The following is a 22,396-nucleotide window of genomic DNA, read 5'->3' as shown; positions in this document are numbered from 1 at the left end:
GGTCAATGCTGCTTCAAAGCTCCTGGAACAAAAAAAAAAATTGCATCAGTAAGAATCAGCTATTTATTGCTTATTGATAATCGTCTGCAGTACTGATAAACATGCTGCTCGTGCATTGTAAATATAGCTACACATATAAAGGCTTTATATTATTCAAATATAGTATTAACCAATTAAATAACACATTTTTTAAACGGAAAAAGGTAAATATTCAACATAGTCCATGATATTTGCAAGGACACAATTTCAGTAAACACTTTTAACTCTCTGAGGAAAGAAAAAACGTTTCTTTTTACTTCAAAACAACACTATACATACATACAAAATGAAAACTATTACCAGAAAGCTTAAAGAAAAAGACAACAACTCTAAAACCATTACATATCTTGTCTATCAAAATAGGCTATATTTGTATATTATATGTTAAGGCAAATTAATTAAAAAAGGTTAACCAAAACAGGTTTTAACTTTAGCATTTAAATTTTTTCCCTGTTAAAATGACCTTTCTAAGAATATAACCTTTCTAAGAATATAACCACTTACAATCACATTTTTTATGTATTTGCAATAGAATATCAAATCTATATATTATTATTTGTGGCAGGGCACCACTTTCATCAGAAATGTTGAATTTATACTTATCAAGAGGCTCAGAAAATGCTTACTTTTTGATTACTTTTGTAAATCTGTTGGTGGTTTGGTTGTAACATCACTTCTTGAATGGTAAAAAATACTTTTTGTCAAACAAAGGGGTCACCATGCATCAGAAGGATATAATATCCTGCAGTAAAGGGGACTTTAATAATATCCATTTCTGAAGACCGACATTTTCTTTATAAGATCCCTTTATTTGTGTATCTAGCACTTCTATTAACATTTAACCTTTACTCGCTGAGCTTTTTAATTTGTGTGAGCGTACCAAATACACACACTATTGACCAATAATTCTTTAGGATGCTTCATATCACCCCCATTCTCCACAAAACTCTGGCAGTCCAGCACAGCCGGCTCGATTCGGCTCTGAGATGCTCATGAGAAAGGAATATTTCAGCCTCTGTCTTTCTCTCCGAGTGGCTTGGAAAACCAAAGGCCCAAGGTATGTTGGGAATATTAGAGCGTGCGTAATGCGGGTGAACACCCTCCCTGCACGGATGCAGCATTAAATCAATATTCTGCAAAGCTTCCCCATCTTGAGTTATTCACTTGACTGCTGTCATGATCCACCACGTGGGCTGTGCAGTTGTTTTCTGATTTTTGTGACGCCCCCTCTCTCTCTCTCTCTCTCTCTCTCTCTCTCTCTCTCAACTGAATGGCCGACCACCTTCATGCTTTGATAGTTCTGCAAGAGGAGAAGAAAAAAGTGTCTGATGACATATTTTTGTCTTTCATTACGTGTGACAGCCAAAAAAGGCAAATCCAACAGCTGATTAGCGTACATTAGCGTTGACAGGCATTAGAATCGAACCGCACCTGCTACTGGCAGAACGATCATCAGTGTTTTTTTTCGCTCTCAGAATTACGTGTTTCTCATGTTGGTTGGTTAGCTCTGGGTATCCGCTGTAGCATGTGGTGTCAAAAGCATTCCTACTTTGGAGATGTTTACCAGAACTTAGCTTTGCATTTCCTTTCAAGATTTAAGCCTCTTTAAAATTGCAACAGTGTACAACCAACTAAACAGATCACACACTGTAGAGTTAGCGAGCAGAGTCGAAAATTAACACCACGTCATACCTGCTAATGAATAGAGAACTTTCCAGGCATTATTTTTGGCCATGTACTTTTTTTCAGTATATATATATATATATATTAGGGCTGCCCTCGACTAAAGATTTTTCAAGTCGACTATTAGTTGTTAATTTAATCGATTAATCGACTAATTGCACGTGTATATTAATAAGCCATAAATCATAATGAGCCTTTAATTGTCTATACACAGCCTCAGCGCTCAAGCGTACGCATAAAGCTTGCCACAGCCCACCGGCAACAGTAATGATTATGAATGTGTTGTGAAAAAACAGCAAGGAGACCGTCTGAACATTTTAATAATTTATTGACAATGTTTTCGGTTGCAGAGATTAGGTCGACGATGCGTACTCGTCATCTCCAGTGCACGCACCTATACGCACGTTTCATAACGTAATCCTAGAATATTTGTTTTCCATTTGAATCGGTTAATTTAAAAATAGACATGTCAAGCTTTCGACAGATGCATTTATCATGTATGTGAAGAAAGTTCACGCTGAAACTTCGGTTTATTTTTTGACGCACTCAAGTTCACAGAGGCCGAGACGGCAGAAAGCGCATCCTTATTTTACAATAGTACAACGTTTAGTTATTGTGAGTGCACACAAATAAAACGAGTCACTTTCGGATGACGTATATTACGCTACTCTTGATGTAAGACCAAAAAAGAAGGAGTTTTATGCCAGTGATCACGCCGGCGCCTCCATGTCATGTGTGCTATACTCCGCACAAACACTTGGATATGCACCTTATAATAGCGTACATTTATCTAGGTTAGAGCAAGCGGCCATGTATACATGTATCCATATGATGTAAAGTTGCTACTTGAATGTTTCAAATGATAAGCCATATTTGATGATGATAGGCAAATGTTTGGATTTTCTGCCTGACATACTGTTATAACAAAGAACCTGATGTTAACGATCTGTCCCTCACTGACTACTTGACTTCGCCATGAGTTTTTGTATATAGTATATAGTATAGTACAGTACAGTACAGTATATATATCTGTGTGTGTGTGTGTATTAGTGCTGTCAAATCAATAAAAGTATGTGTGCATAAAAAAAAACATAAATGTGTGTGTGTGTGTGTGTGTGTGTGTGTGTGTGTGTGTGTGTGTGTGTGTATACAGTGCTATGCATAAGTTTAGGCACCCATGCTAAAGTTGACTAAAAAGAGGAATAAAAAATCATCTTTTGGAAATTGAACTTAATGCCTTAATTTAAAAAAATAGGAAAAATCCAACCTTTAAGGACACCAATTTTCTTTGTGAATGAATAATGTATCGTAAATGAATAAATGTTCTTCCTTAAAATACAGGGTGCATAAGTTTGGACACCCCTATGTTAAATTCCCATAGAGGCAGGCAGATTTTTATTTTTAAAGGCCAGTTACTATATGGATCCAGGATACTCTGCATCCTGATAAAGTTCCCTTGGCCTTTGGAATTAAAATATCCCCACATCATCACACACCCTTCACCATACCTGGAGATTGGCATGGAGTACTTTCCATAAGATCATCTCTCAATGCAAATCAAACCAGCTGTTAGGCTAACTGAAATAAAACCATGCCAATCTCCAGGTATAGTGAAGGGTGTGTGATGATGTGCGGCTATTTTAATTCCAGAGGCCAAGGGAACTTTATCAGGATGCAGAGTATCCTGGATCCATATAGTAACTGGCCTTTAAAAATAAAAATCTGCCTGCCTCTATGGGAATTTAACATAGGGGTGTCCAAACTTATGCACCCTGTATTTTAAGGAAGAACATTTATTTATTTACGATACATTATTCATTCACAAAGAAAATTGGTGTCCTTAAAGGTTGGATTTTTCCTATTTTTTTAAATTAAGGCATTAAGTTCAATTTCCCATTAAGTTTTTATTCCTCTTTTTAGTCAACTTTAGCATGGGTGCCTAAACTTATGCATAGCACTGTATATATATATATGTGTGTGTGTTTGTATGTATTTTATATATAGACACACACATTATATATTTACAAACATTTCTGTTAGATGCGATTAATTGATTTGACAGCACTAATATATACAGTCTTCTACAGTAGATGCGATTAATCACGAATATCGATTTGACACATAATAGATTTGACGGATGCACACACACACACACACACACACACACACACACACACACACACACACACACACACACACACACACACACACACACACACACACACACAGAGAGAGATGTAATATGCGATCAATCAGAAATCACATAAATTATATTTAAATAAATTTAATTTAAAAACATTTTTTGGCAACGACAACGAATCAACGAATATTCCACATATGTGAGCTCTAGATAAAAATATATACTTTATGGACCGTAGACAAAGTTCCTATGGGGAAAAAGGACATTTTAAAAAGATACAAAAAGACACAATTCTATATAGCAGGAGATAATAAAGCTATTTTAATTAATAGCCTACTTAGGCCTATTTTCATTTGGAGCCCTGTTGTAACATGGTGCATCAAGGTTAATTTGAAACCCTTCAGATACTAAAAGGTATTTTTCTGTAAAAGAGAGTGCGTAATTTATAGCAACAGTCGATGATTTTGTTAAATGCGTAAATATTATTTTGATAGGCAAGCTGTGAAAAAGCTGTTGTCTGTGAAGTTTCTGTAGCAGCGCCACATTTAAAGCTGCATTTAAAATGGCTGCCTAAGGAAAGCTAGCATCATTTCCAGTTGATAGTCATGTGTCATGTCAAGGAACAGGCCTGTGCACATTTATTAAGGAGATATTTTACCAGTAATCTCAAATCAGCATCACAGTCATACTCGGAATGGCCTTCTTGTTTTCATTTTTATTCACTCAATTGTCAGTTATGTGTCACAATATCCTGATGCAGGTGTGTGTGTGTGTGTGTGTGTGTGTGTGTGTGTGTGTGTGTGTGTGTGTTTGGAGGGGGCAACAAATCAACAAACAGAATTCAAAATAAAAGAAGATCAGCAGCAAAGCGTTCAGCTCATCACAAATGAGCAAAATCTTATCTTTGTTCCACTCCTAAATTTAGACTGACGTTTTGCATGCTTAGCATAAATTGTAGAGAGCAAAGAGGATTCAGAGAACCGTTAATGCATGATGATTTAGGTCTAATTTTAGCCTTAGCTCTGATGCAAGGACGTAAAACATCCTTCCCCGCATAGGCTTCAAAAAATATTTCTTGCTTCATTTTTAGACTTTTTTGGAAGCACAATAATAATGTTCCACTTTCTACAATGTGTGATTATCACCTTTAAAAACTAGTCCACATATTTATGAATATTAATGTTTAATCAGTTCAAGCGGGCACGTATGTGTGTGCGTGTGTGTGTGTATTTGCAGTGCCAATGCATACATGAATTGCATTATCTTGAGCTGCAGCATATGTTTTGTGCTATATGGATCTTCCCTTTGAGAAATATCTAGAATAATTAGCAGTTTCATATTTCAAATAAACCTCTGGAAAGTTCTTTCCATAGAAACAATGTGAAAGGGAATGAAAAATATTAATGCGCATTAAATTTCTCTCTCGTTTATATACTGTATTTGTATGCAGTTTTGTACATTCGGATACATACCCACAATATCAACATACAGACTGGGATTAACTTTAGAGATAATAATCGTTATTATTAATACCCTGAAGACGCACGACAATGATGCAGAAACTTTTCTGTCTAAGGAAGACTTTTTTAAATGGCAAATTGATTTATAAATGAAATCCAGGTGGGGTTAATCAATCTAAATAAATTAAGCTCACTAGCTATAATATACAAGTGAAACACGCATATTGAATGTACATATCTCAAGTTAAAAACAACAATGACATATTACATATCTCAAGTTAAAAACAACAATGACATATTAGAAATCGTCTATCCATGTTGATATTGAACGTATCAATGCCCCTCCGAACGGCTACAGATGTGTGTGTGGCAGAACCACACTTTCCGTACCAACACCTAGAAACACGATCATGTTTTTTTTTTTTTAAACCAACACACCAGGATTCAAAATCATGAGTCAAAATCAGAACTTCCATGGCAAACCTCAAGATTTGAGTATGTGTTGCAAGTGCTGCATTGGCGGTTTCACTCAAAATCGGAGATAAAGAAAAGAAAATGGCACCGTTTCCACACAAATTTGTCTGCTTTAATCCAATCCTGAGTGCAAAACATTCCCTACATCTCCTCCACGGAGGTTTGCTACACCGTCTGCTTTTCTTTCCATCTGTTCTGTTGTGAAGACCTCACTATTGCCGCCACGATGCCAAAGATGAGCTATTTAACACTTGCCTCCTCTGCCTTACGACACGGCAGCCACAGGTTTCATACCGAACACACAAACATACATCCACACATAAGCACGCAAAACCCCGAGGGATGAGTGTGGCATCTGCCCCGTACTCCGTGCCAAAACAAGAGGACAGAAAAACCCTACTGCTCAGAGCGACAGCCTGCCAGTCAACCGCACTGAAGACCCTGGCAGGCATCACGGTTCAGCTGAGAGACGCTGATAACATCCACCCGGGTTTGCCTGTGGACACCTTCAAAGAATGCCATTTCTCCAGAAAAACGTCCAGGGCCTTAAAAGCAGCCTCAATATGCCTTGAGACCGAGCATTATCTGTTACGCAGGAGACCTAACCTCATTACGCAGCACTTGCCGTCTGCGATGTCTGAGGAGTTAATGGAGGTTATTAGATTCGACCCCTCGATTTGGGTCTCAGGCAGCCACTGTAATTATTTCGGAAGGACTGATGGATGACGAAGAGGAGCTAAAGGTTTCGGTTGTCATTTTGGGTCAGTCAGGTTTCATAAAGACACCGAATGATGATTCACACGTGGGAACTGAAAGTCATCATTCTCAGAGAGTCGAAGCGCAAGGTGTTTCCAAATTCAGGCCAAATGAGAAAAAAAAGTCAAGAAAGATAGATTTAACTCTGCAATGTCTCGGGCAGTTCTCCGGATCTTCGAGCATTTTCAATGACCTAACAATTCAGACAAAAACTTTTACAGCGGCTTCCAACATTGGTCATCCATTCAATTGGGATTCAGAGCAAGAGCTCCAAGAGAGTTTTTGACAACTTGCAAAACAAAGTTAGGTTGCTTTTCAAAAATGTTGGTGGTCCCCGTCTCCTGATGACAAGCACCAGGCGCAGCAACAATACAATATCAGGTGGATATGTTGAGGGAGAAGCTGAATGAAGTGGGAGATCTGGACGATTTTTGACCCCCTTCAAATTACTGACCAATGCAGTACATATGGCCCTGTTTACACCTGGTATTAAGAAGCGTTTTCGTCAATCGGATAACATGTGGATGAAGCTAAATACAGGTGTAAACAGGGTCTAAAACATTTTGAGCTTATCCACTTTCGACCACTTCCAGAGGTAGTTGAAAACGCATTCGACCGGATTGCTTTCGTAGTGTAAACACTACGCATGTCAAATGCGTTTGAACAGCCACAAAAGACTGTCTACTCTCCGCCAACTGACCTAATGCGTATACATTACGTGAAGCGCTCTAGCCAGACGGGAATTATACTTTGTCGACTGAAGACCCAAGTTTGGTTTGAAGACGAAAGATCTGGAAAAAAACATACATTTACCCACCTATAGTGGTTGAAAGTCGACAAAAGAGACGGATTAAAGCACCAGGTGTAAACGGGAATTTGTTTCCCTCGTCTACTTGTGATCCGATCGACCAAAATGCATCTTAAAGGGGTGGTAAAGTATGATTTCACTTTTCTAACTTTAGTTAGTGTGTAATGTTGCTGTTTGAGCATAAACAACATCTGCGAAGTTACAACGCTCAAAGTTCAAAGCAAAGGGAGATATTTACTTTTAAAGAAAAGGACTACCGGTACAACAAACGGCTGGTAGGGACTACACGACATTCCTCTGGGTTTAGTGACATCAGCAAGTCTAAAATGTACATAAACCCCGCCCCCGGGAACACACAGTCCATGTTGAGAAGAGGAAAAGTTGTTGTATAAGAGTACATTTGTGAGTCAGCTCAAACTTTAGCATCCATCTTTTCACATGCAATAGAACATTCTCATTCACGGTTCCTTGCTGGTGGAATGATCTCCCTACCCTCATCCGGAATGCAGAATCCCTGACCACATTCAAAAGACAACTGAAAACTCATCTCTTCCGTGAGCACTTGACATAAAAAAAAAAAAAAAAAAAAAAACCCTCTCCTTTACCCTCCCTTGTTTTGGCTTATGCTACTCTGAGCAATGCCAGAACTTTGTATTTTGAGCACTTCTTGCGTTATTTTTTGCCTCTTCACGATGACTCGCTTGCTGTAGTCCTCAGTTGTAAGTCGCTTTGGATAAAGGCGTCTGCTAAATGACTAAATGTAAATGTAAATGTAAAGTCGCTCTGTGTGCATCTCACAACAGTTCCTATACGAGCGATTTATAGATTACCATGACAGAATATGCTAATTGAAAAGAGTTAACTCCACATCAGCAACATAAATTCATCAACTAACCATTCAGAGACGTCCTGTTGCATTCTACATGTTGTCACTTCTTCTTGAGTCTCTCCATCTTTGTCTGACTCAGTTTTAACATTAAAGGTAGAACAGTTTCTGTCATTTTAGTGTGTCTGCGTGATATAATCGCACCTGCTAACACATATGAGCTCTTGAAACCCCGCCCTCTGCAGCAGCTCATTTGCATTTAAAGGACCAGACACAAAACGGTGCGTTTTTGAAAACCCTCAAAAAAGACAACTATAACATGCTATATAAAAAAAATCTGTGGGGTATTTTGTGCTAAAACTTCACATACACACTCTGGGGACATCATATTTTATTTTACATCTTGTGAAAAGGGCATTTTACCACCCCTTTAATACCAGGTGTAAAGGGCCTATGTTGCATACTTCATTTTTCCGCCCCCGCTTTGCAAGAAGCCCAGAAGATCTCTAAGAAGGTTAGCCACAATGCAAAACGATGCAACAACTTGAATGAAAACAACTTGGATGCGCAAATGACTACACAATTTAACTGATTTAAAGGTGACATATTATGCCTATTTTCACAAGATGTAAAATAAATCTTTGGTGTCCCCAGAATGTGCCCGTGAAATTTCAGCTCAAAATACACCCCAGATCATTTATTATAGCTTGTCAAATTTGGGTGTGAGCAAAAAAGCGCTGTTTTTGTGTGTCCCTTTAAATGCAAATGAGCTGCTGCTCCCCAACTCCATGCAGAAGACGGCCAATCCTTCACAAAAGATTTGGATACTCTGGCAATAACAAAACATGCAAATAATCCAAAATCTCAGAAATAACCAGTAGCGGAGTGCAGCCTTACAGAGAGACTCAGGAAGAGGTTGCAACCTTTAGACTGCACCTGGACCTTTAGACCGAAACCAAATGGCGGTGCCGTGGGTGGAAACGTGCAGAGCAAAGGGCGGTAATATTATAATAAGATCCCCTTCCTACGCCAGAAGGGCAACGAAATATGTCATGCTTGCAGTTAAAGGCTTACTAATTTCACATTTTCTGGGTTGTCAGATGCACGGGGGACCCGATTATAGCACTTAAACATGGAAAAAGTCAGATTTTCATGATATGTCCCCTTTAAGGTCACATTTGCATGCATGTTCCAAGCTGTTGTATATGCATATTGGCAATGTACAATGGCTTTGAACATATAATAATACTTTCGACACAGTGTTCGAGAAACCCTTCAAAACCAGTCATAAGGTTGGGTTGCTTTCAGAACTTTTGGTGGTCTTCTTTTGTCACTTGATGCCTCGCAGAGAAGATCTGCATGAAAGTTAGGCACAATGCTAAATGATGTTGCAACTTTTCACATTACTATACAATTTAATTTAATAGTAATTTAAGGTCACGTTTGCACCTACCCTGTATTGACAATTTACAATGGCTTCGAACACACGGTCATATTTTTGAGACCGCAATCAAGATACTCTTTAATACCTTGCAAAACCAGTTGTAAGGTTGAATTGTTTTGCTATTTTTATCTATTAAATTTTTATCTAAGATTTCCAAGAAGGTTAGGCACAGTACAAAGAGATATCGCGACTTGCCACATTACTATAAAATGTATTTGAGGTGTGATCCCTGCTGTGACTATAATGGCAATTTCAAACTGGCTCATGCAATCAGATTTTAGAGCTTGTTCAATGTTGAGTTGCTCTGCAGAACTTTCGGTGGTCTCCTTTTTAATGCCTTGTGGAGAAGTCTTGAATATCTCCAAGAAGGTTAAACCTGTAGTCGTACAGTCAGAGGATCGGTACGGTTGAAAGGGATAAACCTTCAAAAGCACTTACAGTACGTCAACGATAGAAAGGTGTTCAAGTGCTCATTTATGTCACACTGAGCAGCGCTCGAGAGAAATGAGTGCAAGAAGATGTCACGTTCCAGATTTTAAGCACCTCAAAGCCGACCTACTTGATGCAAAGCTTCAGGCTGACTTTTTGACTTCAAAGTAAGTTGTAGTTTTATTAACGATTGCATCATGCTAAAACTAAGCTCTGGGGCTGACCACGCACACTTCAGTTTGCCATCATTCTTAAAGCACGAGCTGCATACTGTTGTCTCAAAGGGCTCCTAGTAATCCTGGGAACATGGCATGTGTTCTGCAGAGAGGATCCACAGTAGATCCAGGTCAGCTGCGAGGTCTCAGCTGTAGTAATAGGCTTCACCTGTCATGGGGCATAAGGCCTCCTGCCTGGCACACGCACGCCCCTCACCCACCACCCCCAGTAGATATCAACTTAACCAGCCCACTCATGCGTATCCGGCTTCGAAAAACACTCAGTCTGTCAGCTTCTGTTACACCCCTCTATTTCTCTCACTCTCTCTTTTTCCCCTCACCCTATCAGCTGTATATCGCACATCTGAAGCCCGGGAGGTGTAAATTAAAGACAGTAATGTGTCCTGGGTGGCTGCATTCCCCAAAAAATGTCTTCAGTCAACTGAGCCAATTTTTTAAAAGTGTACTTTACATTTAAATTTGACATAATTCTTTTTCTAAGAGGTTAAAATTTAAATGTAAAATTCCAATTGAAAAAAGTTAGACAAATTGCAAAATAATGTCACATATTAAAACATTACAACAGTGATTTAAAGTTGGCATTAAATCAAAATGGACCCTATTTACTATGCTAGCACACATTACTAGTCTTGTGGTGAACAATTAGTCCATGTACTCTTTAATGAGTATTATTAAAATTAAATGAGTAATTAAAATGACTGTTTAATTACTCTTGTTAATAATCTTTGATCGAAATCTTGAAAATTTGCTTCCGCTCTGGAATGGTGTTTCTTCTCTGATGACGTCAGTTTGAATGCTTGGGTTGAATATCCTGAACCATTCCCCTACATCCATCAGTCTGCTATGAGCATAGACTTTCTATGAGCATAGAGGAGCTGGCCGTCGCCATCTTGGCAGCGCATCACTACGCGTCACTCCCGGATAAACGAAAATGGGCAAAGACGTGGGATTAGCTGAGGTGACGTGACGGCTACAAACGGCTAGTAGTGACAGCAGCGGAAATCCACCTGTCACTCAAGTGGCCACGCCCTTAATTATGCAGAACTTTAAGCCTTAATATAATATAAGTTATTAAACATTTTTTTTACCGTTGTCATGAAGAGCAAAATTAGCTATATAGATCAAAACCACTTTTTGTACCAGGCTGTAAACAGATTTGTTTCCTGTTGTTAAGTTGGGCATTTTAAAATGGGGGGTCTATGGGATTGACTCTCTTTTGGAGCCTGTCTCTAGTGGCCAGTTGATGAATTGCAGTTTAATTAACTTCTGTGTTGGTTTGAAGAAAGAGACCGGCAGGTTGCGGTTTGGCTATGAGCGAGGGATGGAGCCGAGCATTTAGAGCAACATCGACAGTCCAATTTCATAGAGTGCAAGAGATCAACAATGGCATCATTTGCACATGCACTGTATATTGGCAATTTAAAACGGCCTTGATTTAACTTACGATTATATTTTTGAGACAGCATTCAAGACATGCATCATCGATGGCTGCATTCCAAAAATGTCTCAAGTCAACCAAGTTTTAAGAGTGCATTTTCTCAATAGACAATTTCTGATAGATGCATGCAAACATTTACGTTGTAATTTTCATGGGAATTTCAAAGAATGGCAATTTAAGAAGTTAAAATGTCATTTTCAAACTTACATTTAAAATTCCAAATTTTAAAAATCTAAAGTTAACGGTATGTAATTTCAGCTCCACTATCACAGAATTTGCAAAAGGAATTGTCTGCAAACAAAAGGCCACGCCCCAAGCTCATGTCATTGGTCCAGTCACAGTTGCTATGCCAGGCTGATTGGGATGCTGAAACAAACAGTGCAATGTTTTGATAACACTGCAGCATTTAGCCTGAACTTTTAGTGCGAATCAACCTACAAATGGCTTACTTATAGTTGTCTCTACATATTAAGCATGGATAGGAGTAAGTATTAAACATCAAAAAATAATTACACACTTCAGCTTTAAATTTCACATTTACATTCCACATTTCATATCCTTAAATTCCATGTCAATGCTTTCGGCATACAGTTCCTTGAGGTCTGTATCCAATAGGATACATACCCAGGGTATTTAATTGTATTTACTGTAGGTTTAGCTGTACACTCACATGGTACCGAGGAACTGAATTAAACCTCATTTTGCTAGAGTCAGTGGCACATTTAGCCACTTCAAGCTGTAACCTCATAATTGATCTGTCAAAAGGCTTTGTCTTACATTTCCGAAGTCTCTGCTTCAGTGCTTTGAAAATTCATGGATATTCAGGCAACACAGAACACGACCAAAATGCTAACGACAAAAATCCATGCGAGGCTGTCTGACCAAGTTTAATCGCACCCCTCCAGAGCCGAATGTGATAGAAAAGCGGCTCAGTTGACTCAAAGAGCTGAGAGTAACTCTGGGAGTGTAAGAATAAAGGGATACATCACCCTGCAGTCTTTCCCGTTTTTGAACCGAAACAGCTACGCTGCCGCATTTCCAGCATGTACGCTGCTCAATAATTCAACTGTTTGTACCTGTGAAGTGACGGGGTCTCATTCCGAGGCCCTAAACTAATGTATAATTAAATGGCAAGCCACATGAAAGTGCATATGAAATCAAGTCATGATCTCCTTATAGATTCAGCCTGCCGGAACCATAATGGCACCACCTGGAATGTTTGATTTATTTTGCTAAGTAGATTAATTCGGAAATCCAAGTAAAAAAATAATTGATGATGCTTGCCAAGTCATTTGATTACTTTTATTCATAAACTCAAGAGAAGTTTATTTACTGTGTTGACGTATTTTCTATTGGAACATGAAGTGTGATGAGGCATATCGAAGTTTTTGTTGTTGTTGCTGCTAACATTAGCAAGTAGCACATAGGCTGAATTCAAATGAGCATACTGACATACTACTCTTACCATATCTGCCATACATAGTTTATAAGAAAGTAAAATATGCTATTTTGAATTAAGCCGTTTGCTACATGCTAATGTTATTCAGCAGCTATAGACTGCAACAGTGCCACTCTCAGTGGTTCCCAAAGTTTTTTTCCATTAGGATTGTTAAAAAGTCTTCATCAAAAAGTTATAAGCCATGAACCAGACCAACCAGCTGAGGTGAATCACATTACTTTGATTTGAACTAAAAAAGTATTTGAAAACCAGACCAAAAGGCAAAAGTACAATACGCTTTTATTGGTGAATCTGGCGTAGTCTGCTTGTTTGGATTCTCTGATCAGTGGAGATTATTCTGCAGAATCATGGTTTCTTCACTAGGAATTCAACTGTTAAACACGATTTAAAATATCTGTTGAAGTAATGCATACTGACAGAGTTTTTACTTCTTGAAACCCGACTGTTGCATCTGGTTAAGAGGATTTCACCAAGTAGAACATGTTCCTGGATCAACATCCTTGTAAATCCTGGTACAACATTCCAAATCAACCAATCAGATTTGAGGGATATTTCTTTTAGTTAATGTCAAGTTTAGGCTTACAACCAGGGTTAGGGGCTTCTACACCATTCTCATTCACCTATCAATTTCCTCTGATTCTATGGATAAATTAGGGATAGGGTTGGGGCCATGTTTTTGGACAGGAATGTCATTTCAGGATCAACAATAGATGCTGGTACAGGAACATGTCTTACTTGGCAAAATCACAGCGACCGTTTCACTCTATACGGCTTTTTCCAGTGTGTTTAAAGGGGTGGTATAATGCCCTTTTCACAAGATGTAAAATAAGTCTCTGATGTCCCCAGAGTGTGTATGTGAAGATTTAGCTCAAAATACACCAGATATATTTTTATATAGCATGTTAAAATTGTCACTTTTTGAGGGCGAGCAAAAACGCACTGTTTTTGTGTCTGTCCCTTTAAATGCAAATGAGCTGCTGCTCCCGGGCACACGGGGCGGAGCTTCAACAGCTTGATGTCACTAACCCGGGAGGAATGTCGTGTAGTCCCTACCAGCCGTTTCTTGTAGTCCTTAAAAAGCAATTTATTTAAAAGCAAATACCTCCCTTTGCTTTGAACTTTTGAACTTGCGTTGTAATTTTATCAGATGTTGTTTATGCTCAAACAGCAACATTACACACTAACTAAAGTTAGAAAAGTCAAATCGTTATCAACCACCCCTGTAACCCCAGATTATCGTCGTTCTAAACCCCGCTTTTAACCCCGGGGTAAAGGAATGTTTCACACTTCACAATCATTTAGAACCCCGGCGATTTTTACCCGGGGTTATGAAACCCTGCATAGTTTTTGCACCTCCTTTGCACTGACTTGCTAAACAATGTACAGTGTAAAACGATGTTTTGCGGTGTTAGAATGTTACGGCAGATGCTTAGCAACCGAAACCAATCGCGTGCCTCATTTTTACATGCTTTGAACAGTCACAGAAACACCGCACATTGAATAAACCGTATAGTTTTTAGCGTTTTAGGAGAAAAATGTTAAATGGTGATAGAAAACACGACAATTGGAGTGAAGTATCATTTTCATTCTTACCTTTATAGCCTAGTCAGAAAAGTCAGTTCAGAATAAACTTGATAGTACAGTCAGCAATATATAATGGGATATATGTAAACATGCCAATATGTAAACATGACGTACGCCGTTCAACCAATCAGTGACATTGACACTGACAGCGTATATGCAAATAAGGACATTAACCCATGGTTTAGAAACGTCCGGTGTGAAACGTCAGTTTATGAATATCCCAGGATTAATTGTTAACCACTGTGTGAAACGTGAAGATAACGCAGGATTCCATTGATTTACCCGAGATTTACGATGAACCATTGATAACTATTTCAAGTGTGACAAGGCCTTATTAAAGGGAGGGACCTTTTCATTCTAGAGAGCATTTGATTGGACAAAAGATTTGTGGTGAGTCATTAATACTTTTAGAATATTTTCCCAGAAAATAAAGTCTGCATATCTGCTTAAAGCTATAGACTAGCATATAGACAGCTTCAAAGCTAACACTGTAAACTAATAGCCACAAATATCCGAAGGTTTGTCTTCTCTTCTTGGGCCAATGCTACAAACTTTTTTGTCAAGGCATTGAACGACATTAAATCCTAATGTCACAATAACCAACATTTTCTAAATATGTCTCTCTTTGGTTTCAAATAAAATGCTCCCAATATTTTGGAAGTGTGGAAACAAGCACGACAGACGCAGGTTATCTAGTGCTGCTCAGATCTTTGCATCTGTCCTACACAGAGTTGTAATATCTCCACCTTGCAGGCAGCAACAGGGGCGGCTTAGAGCCGTGCGCTTTCCTCTGAGCTGACTGTGAAGTTAAGACTGTAGTGTCAGTCCTTCTTTTCTGTCTTTTCCCCCTGAAGAACGAGTGTGTGCGCTTGGTAAGTGAACGCATTACGCCGGGAGCTGGGAGAGTCAGATAAGAACCTCAAAGCAGATCTATACGTCCGAGAGTGAGCAGGCAATCCGGAGAATAGGAACTCGACGAATCCTATGGATTTCGCGGCACGGATTTTCACGAGGAGTGTGTAACGAGCTACTGAGTCGTCCTATTAGCATAATGTTGATGGTAAAAGTGGAGGAGGAGATAAATGGCAGAGCATTACTCTGGTTAAATCTCTTTTCTGAAGGAGCCAGATGCCTCTTTCGCATCAGATGGTTGTAAAAGTAATGCCTCATTTCACATGTTCATTCCCCAAAAATTGAATCGACTCGCATTCCGACTGCAAGAACACTTAATTTCAGTCAATTGGTAATAAACAGCGTGAGTTTTAATTGATTTCACCACAAGCTGAGAGCAGTTCAAAATAGTGTTCATACAGATAGTCTTCTTCTCAACTATTGTTTTGCAATTACTTTCCATATACAAGGCGCTATGTGACTCAAGTCCATGTCGTCATTTCATTTCACTATTTCTCTTGCCCCCCTCTGAGCAAACAAAAAGTTCTGGTGTGAAACGATGACAGTCTAAGAAATAGAGGAAACCGTAATAGTCATGAATTCCTGTCATGATGCCAGATCTATGATTACCTTTAGCCAGTCTGAAATACAATAACGTAGACATGTGAGACTAAACATTATGTTTTTTAGTGTGAGCGACAGACTGCGCTGTTTAGCAATGGAATAATCGCAATGTTTAGCAAATAGCACCTGCAGCTAAAGTGGTTTGCCGAAACGTTATTTGAGCTGATAGTGTTTAACCAATTCATAAAAATGAATAAAGATGTCGATTTGGATAGAATACAAGTGCATGCACTTTTAATGACCTGACCATCAAAGACTCCTTTTCATGAATTTTCAGTATGTCTCTGCCATTAGGTGAATACATTAAGTGGCTGATCAAAAATGAAAACAAAAAGACCCCAGCTCCCCTCATACTGTATAATTAATCACACGGTACAAGTAATTTAATGATGGAACTCATTTGCTTCAGATCCACATCAATATTGAAGAAAGATCTCTTATCCCAACCCTAACCAACTGAACGACAGGCTCCCGTGACAGGAATGACAGCGTACCCTGGATACAGTCAGTGCTGGTTTTGGGGTTTGGGTTAGGGAGGGGTCGTGGCGCACACACACGCACACACACACACACTTCCCCTGAAGAATGGAAGCACTGTGTCACGGCCTCCGGTTTGCTAACCAGGGCTGGGTCTTTAACAGGGAGGGGCTCTGGGCGCCTCCATTTAAAATATATGAAAGTAAATAGGAGGTCAAAAATAGAATCTGTGGTCTTTAGGAAGCACCACAGGGGAAAAAAAAGTAGAGAAAGAGAGAGGAGGCAATAAAGGGAAGTTGAGAAATTCAGAGTAATGTAATATTTCAGTCTGCTGCGCCCCGAAGAAATTAAAATCACATGTGGTGCAGAAAAATATACTCATTGTCAAGCATGACGCATTACAGTAATCTGAACATTTTGTGTGATATTCAAGTGGATTTGATAATATTATTAATTTTAAAATGTGTAATTCTGCTTCTAAATGCGGTTTGGTTTAGCATTTCAGTTATATCCACCTTTTTTTTCAATGTTAGCGATTTGCTGTGAATGTGCGAGACTTCATTGGCCGCTATAGTAAATAACTAGAAGAAATAACTATTGTTATAAAAAAAACTATTTACGTGGCAATAATAATACTGCATAATACATTTTTAAATAATATAACACATAGGCCTACCTGTTTGTAACATCAATCAGCATAACTGTTTTTGTACAGATTAAATAACTGTAAGCGACTGAAATCGAAAGCATTCAAGCATTCAAGTTGTTAAAAATAAATTGGATGTGCTAAAAACGTAATAAGGTAACAGCTATCATGCTAAATACATGTATTATTAACCATAGGAGCCATTTACACTACATCATTTCAACTAAAAACGGAAAACTTTTTATGCATCTTGTCTATTCTTTTACATGACAATAGCATTTTGCAGGCTGAAAATGGGTTTGAAAGAGCAATTTTTTTAAAACTATACCGTTAATATCTCTGTCAACTACAAAAACGCTTTGTGAAAATGGTGACCACATGCATTTTAAGTGTTCGGTCTATAGGCGCATACATCGCCATCTACTGTCCTGGCATGAATAATACAGCGTTTTTAATAGTTTTGGCAGATCTGTGGGAACCAGCGTTGTCGTCTGTATGCAAACTTTTCAAGAATGCAAAGGAAAAGCTTTTCTAGTTCGTTGTTGTTGTGTAAACGTACTTTTAGTTTAACATGTCAGAAACTATATATTTTCTAGCATAAGGTTTGTACTTAATGAATTTTCCTGATAAAATAACCCTTTACTTGAAGGGGTGTGCATAAGACTGACATGACACCTTCATAATCATGACATGACACACGTCATGAATATGAAGGTTTTATGCATGTTTATGACAACTGTCATTAAGTTTCATTCGCTCAATTATGACATTTTTAATGCAAATATGACATTGTTTGAGAGTTCTTTGTTATGACAACTTGACATAAACCAATACATCATAACCTGTCAGTGTCTTGGTAATGACAACTTGACACTACTAAGACAACACATAAATATGTGTTGTAAACATGACATAGCAGATTAATGATCAAACTTAAGAAACTACTTAGCTTTATGGATTGAATGTGTCATTAAAATGACATTTTAATGACAAATTCAATGTGTACCACTGTAGTTGAGGTCAAGAAAAACCTTCATGACACAGTTATAATGGCCTCATGACAGCCAATGTCAACACCAACCACATGACAGTTTAATGTAATGTTAACCCATAAAGCTAAGTGGTTTCTTAAGTTTGATAATTAATCTGCTATGTCATATTTATGACAATTTATGTTGTCTTGGTATTTTCAAGTTGTTATGTCAAGTTGTCATAACAAAGACATCTCAAACAATGTCATATTTGCATTAAAAATTTCATAATTGAGTGAATGATCCATGTCATGATTATGAAGGTGTCATGTCAGTCTTATGCACACCCCTTCAAGTAAAGTGTTACCTTGTGGTCTAATATTTGTATTATGTGGTAAAGTAATAGCCATTAATAAGCACAGTGCACAGTGTAGCACAGCAACATTTGTAGTAACATGTGGGAAAAAGTTTTTTTTTACGCAAAATCTGTTTTACTGTGAGGCACTTATAATGGAAACAAAAGGGGCCAAACTATAAATGTTAAAATACTCACTGTTTCAATAGTACAGTCACGAGATGTAAGCAATATGTGTGTTAACATGAACAAAGAATGCTTACAAAAAATGTGTATTTATATTTGATTTTGTTTCGGTGTCATGGCAACATAACGCCTAAAACCTAAAAAGCGATTGTAAAACTGTTGAGAACAACTTCCCGACTTCCAAAGTTTTAACAGAAGAATTAATACAAGTGCTTTTATAAAATAATAAACATCATATTTCTTAATTTAAATATCCAAATATTGGCCTAATTGACTATTGTAACTGCGTCATCGTGACCTCGATTGAGGTTAACTTGTATTGACATAGAACATAAACTGTATTTTTAAATACCGGTAATCCATTTAATGCTTAGGCTACACTAATGTTTCCAGTAATAAAGAGAATATAAAAAAAATATCAGTGTTTCGTTCCTTCTTTACACTCTCAGTCTCAGATGAAACAAGATGGTGAATCATTCATTACAGTAAAGTAGATCTTAGTCACTTTTCCAAACTTGCTTACTCAGAAATTAAGAAATGTCTGCTTCACATGACAATGCAAATAGAAGACTAGTAGCTTTAGATAACTGCAGGGTGTTCATGGATAAACTGAGGTGGTGTTGATTTGCTAGCTCATTTTACATCCTCGTGTTTCATGAAAACAGTTGTTTAGGTGTTGTTAGCCGTTTCCGTGAGGGCTTTTTTATTGTATTACTACGTCAATCGAAAAGTAAACAATTCACTTTAACGTTAGCCCTCACTTTCACTAGCGCTAGATGTTTAAGAAGACAACCAGATTATTTGAAAGTCCACACGCAAGTCCTCATCTTGGTTTCCCCCCTGTCTACTATTATTAAAACTCGACAAACCCCCAAACACGTTCTAGCATGTGAAGCGTAAGCCACCTAGCATAAACGCTGGCAGCGATTTTTACCCAGCACGATGCTATCAGTCCTGGCAGCTGCGTTGTGCTAGCAGGCGCCATCCAAAACACGAAGGCTGGGGGGGGAGTAGAGCATGCAGAGAGGATGTGGAAGTGGTTAAAAACCGTTGAGGCAGTGGTTGAGGAGGTAGTGTCATGCGGCCACTGCTGGGAAACAGTCGTTAACTGGGTGTAAAAGTCACTATTTCGTTCATAACAAAACAGAGATGAGACGGAGAAGGCCATTCTTTTAGCCAGCCGGTGGTGAGAAAGACTGGACGCTTTCAGAATGAACCTCCAAACTACCAAGTTCACACACATGTTTTGCTTTTCAAATTACGACCCTGCAATGACACATCACTCTCACAATAACACGGACGCTCTTGATTCTCTAACTAATTTATTTTACGCTCTCTACCAACAGGTGAACATTTCAAATATATATAATATATTTCTATATTTTAATTTTGTATTCTGCTTATACGTTCTGTTTATCTATGTATACATAGATTTTTTTTTTTTACAAGTTAACATTGAAAAGAAGAGCTTACAAGTAAATGTTATAAATGTTGTTGTATTTGTATTTGCTATTCATTATTATGATTTATGTGACTTTGACAAACATTAAATACACATCAAAATTACATTTATCTAAAAAAATAACTATCGGGGTAGCGAGTAACAGGGTTGCAAATCTAGCCTGAAGTAAGCTAATTTGGGATTCAATGTTGTAGTTTATAGTGATTAATTATAGGAATTCAAAGTTAAAGAAAAATTTTAGTTTGACCATTTTTATTACAAAAAAGGGTAACAGGTTTGAGGATGTATGACACTGTATGATTTTAATTGTTCACCAAATTCCAGAAGGTCAAGTCCTCTAAGGTGGGGACAGGCCAAATATACAGTTTTAAGAGGAGGATACAGGCATTGATGCGTTTAAATTTCTAAGTTAGATCTATTATGTGTTGTTTTATGTTCTATTCATTTTATATGTGAGTTTTGACAATTTGAGCCTTTAAATACAGTTTAAAACTATTTTAAACTGATTTGTGACTTTGACAAAAATTAAATACCGTAAATATCAAAATGACATGTATTTACATATTTAAAAAAAAAAAAAACAGTATTGGGGTTGCAAATTTAGTAACGGGAGTAACGGTTGCAAATTTAGCCTGATGTAATCTAGTTTGGGATCCAATGTTTTGGTTTATAGAGATTAGTTATAGGAATTAAAAGTTTAAGATATTTTTTTTTGTCTGACTATTTTTAATACAAAAAAAGGGTAACAGGTTTGAAGATGTCCCAATTATGATGTTGTATGACTTTAATTGTTACAGAACTTTCACAAGGTCAAGACCTCTAGGGTGGGACAGGCAAAAATTCCCAATTTAGGAGGGAGATACAGGCATTTAATAATCCAAACTATATATTAGGCCTATACGTGTTGTTTTATATTCATTTTGTGTTTTTGCAACCCCCGTTACCACAATTTAAGACATATTTTGAATAGTTTGAAACTCTGATTTGGTGCTTGTGCAACTTTGTAGTGATAAACATTGAATAAACCTAAAAAAAAACCTAGGCCAGAACGGTTACACAGTTGCAGGTAACAGGGTTGCAAATTAAGCCTAGAAGTAAGCGAGATTGGGATCCAATGTTAGCTTGTAGTTACTGATGGAATTATAATGTTTGTTTTCTATTTTTATTGCAATAATTTGGGTAACAGGGTTGAAATTGTTGCAATGTGATTTTAATAGTTAAAGTCAAGACGGACAAGACATAAGGAGGGACAGGCCAAAATGCACTTCATTAGGATAGGCATTTACATTTGATTTGTTTAAAACTGACCTCTTCTCATGCTAGGCTAATTTTATTTTAGACAACAGTTTAAGTAATAAAGTAATCAGACACCAAAGAGTACCTAATTTCTGGAACGTGCCAAAAAGAAGGGAGCAAACGAACAATAATTCATACAGTACATTACACCAACGATTATCATAAAGCAAAAAGTACAGTAGGCCAAAGCTCTTGCACTTTTATTTAAAGATAATTTCACACCTCCACCTTCCTTGTGGCTTCAGGGTTAGTCATATCGACAGAGGGAAGGTGCTAGCTTGTCTGAGGCGTTGGATAAGCTCATTTGAAGACCATCGCAGGCTCACGAATAAAAGTAGGATGATTGCGTAAAGGAGACGATTAAAACGAGAACCGTAAGAGCCTACTTCTCTAAACCTGATCTCGACAGGGGGCTATCAGAGAACTCTTAATCCAAAGCTCGGATTGATCCATGACTCCCTCACAGGTTTTGATTTTGCAGGAAGCCATTCATCACCGACAAGTGAGAGGGATCATACTGTATAATTAGACCCACGTCCCTCCATATTCGAAACCACCTCAGGCCTCTCGTCTTAAGCTTAAGATATTGAGGGTAATTGGCCTTTCTGATGTATGTTAATCCAGCGTTGAAGAAACACAGTCCTTAACGTTGCGACGCCTGATTGATGGATAAGAATTCGCCTCCTTAACGTTTTCTTTCACACGTCGCATT

The sequence above is a fragment of the Phoxinus phoxinus genome, assembly GCF_949152265.1.
Source record: "Phoxinus phoxinus genome assembly, chromosome: 20".
In the NCBI taxonomy this organism is placed as follows: Eukaryota; Metazoa; Chordata; class Actinopteri; order Cypriniformes; family Leuciscidae; genus Phoxinus; species Phoxinus phoxinus.
The sequence above is the reverse complement of the archived record's forward strand: the minus strand, read 5'-3'. Positions refer to the sequence as shown.